The following is a 1,934-nucleotide window of genomic DNA, read 5'->3' on the forward strand; positions in this document are numbered from 1 at the left end:
ATTACATTTTATACCTGTTATAAGCATTTAATAAATTAAATTGCCTCTTTCTTTTTCCTTATGACCATGACAATAATTGCTAATGATTATATGATTGAGATGATGATAATAAAGATGTTGATGGTGATGAAGTAACTTGAAACTTACTGACAAGGGTGGGGGGAATAAAAAGAACTTGAAAAACCATAAGAAATTTCACCCACGAGCAAATATAAAACAATCTTCAAAAAAGCATGCACCAATATTGTAGATACACTACCTACTACCTGTATTTTATTTCTTTTATTTATTTATTTATTTATTTTTAAGTGAGGCAATCTTTGGTTGACCTCACAGATTGCAAGGACCTTGTCAGCTTACAATCCCTTATTTTTTACTTTTTACGCCTACAGCACCTGGTCTTCCTAGGTGGTCTCCCATCCAAGTACTAACCAGGCCCGACCCTGCTTAGCTTCTGAGATCAGACAGGATCCGGCTTGTTCAGGGTGACATGGCCATAGACCACAACCTGTATTTTAAAGGTTTATGAGCAACATTCTAAAAAATATATTTCAAAAAGCATATCTTTCTGAGTCTGTTAGTTTCCCTCACTCTTCCTATTTCCTGTCTATTCTTGTTGTGCATGTTCAGAGGTGGCCCACCTATAAAGTCAGAAAGTAGGTGGAGTCCCATTTTGGTATACTTGCTTGGTGTTAAAAGGACTGTGGATTCAGAGGCAAATAGGATCTCTTATGACAGGAAAAAAAGATGGAGGCTGAGAATCAAATAGTCAAAGAAGAGACAAACTATTACATTGGCAAATTACATGTTTATCTCTCGTCTTCCTTTTCTAACATTCCCACATTCTTTAAAATAATTTGATTTCTGAGAATTTAAATGTGATAAGATCATTTAGAGTGAAAATTTGTCTAAATAAATGTCTACTTCACTAAACTGAGGACTCTATATATGAAACTAGGTAGTAAAATCTTAGAAGAATCATATCTACTTTAAAAATGGCCTTAAGCTATGTACAAAAACCAGGAAATAGAAAAAATATAAATAATTTGGGTAGAAACACTCTTATTCCCTTTTAAAATGGAAGCATTTGGGCCTCAGGAAACATTTTCTCAAACCTAGTTCTTAATAATTTAGTGCAAGTTAGCTGTAAGTCTGAAGTTTTAAAGGATTAACGGCATCATAGAAGAGTAAATTTTAAGATCCATTATATTGTAAAAATTGACCAAGAATAAGTCTGAATAACTCAGATCTTGAGAAAGTTAAGAGCATCATATTGTTTTATGGTGGCTTTAGGGATCAGTGGATAGACAGTGGGGTTTTGGTCTGAAGATGATGAATATTCCCCACTTTTAATATAAGGAGGATAATCAGTCAGAAAATTAGGTGGTCTTTGGAATCTTCTGAGAGTAGCCATGCAGTGGAAAGCCAGGAGGATCCACAATACAAAGAAGAGGCTTCCATAATCATCTTCATTATCATCATTATCATTTATTGAGCAATTACTATGTGCTGTGAATTTTATGTGGATTATTTCTTTTAATCCTCATGATAACCCTTGGAAAATATGCAATGATTATCTCCACTTTAGGGAGTTTAAGTAATTTGCCCAAAGTCACAGAGCCCTATTAGTGGTTGAACTGGAATTTATCCAATTATCTATCAAAGGACACTGGTTCCATGTCTTGGCTTCTATGAATAATGCTGCTATGAACATCAGGGTGCATATATCTTTACAGATAAATGTTTTCAAATTTTTTGGGTAAATACCCAGAAGAATTGTTGGGTCATATGGTAACTCTATTCTTAATTTTTTGAGAAACCTCCATACTGTTTTCTATAGTGGCTGCATCAATTTGCATTCTCACCAGCAGTACACAAATGTTCCCTATTCCCCACAACCTCTCTAACACTTATTACTTGTCTTGTTGATAGCC

At 34.4% G+C, this 1,934-nt stretch overlaps 1 pseudogene; it reads right to left on the minus strand.

Moving 5' to 3' along the window:
- Nucleotides 1-383: 383 nt before the first annotated feature.
- Nucleotides 384-502, minus strand: LOC112474417 (annotated as a pseudogene).
- Between the last annotated feature and the right edge of the window lie 1,432 nt (nt 503-1,934).

Source organism: Pteropus alecto, unplaced genomic scaffold (assembly GCF_000325575.1).
Source record: "Pteropus alecto unplaced genomic scaffold, ASM32557v1 scaffold79, whole genome shotgun sequence".
Lineage (NCBI taxonomy): Eukaryota > Metazoa > Chordata > Mammalia > Chiroptera > Pteropodidae > Pteropus > Pteropus alecto.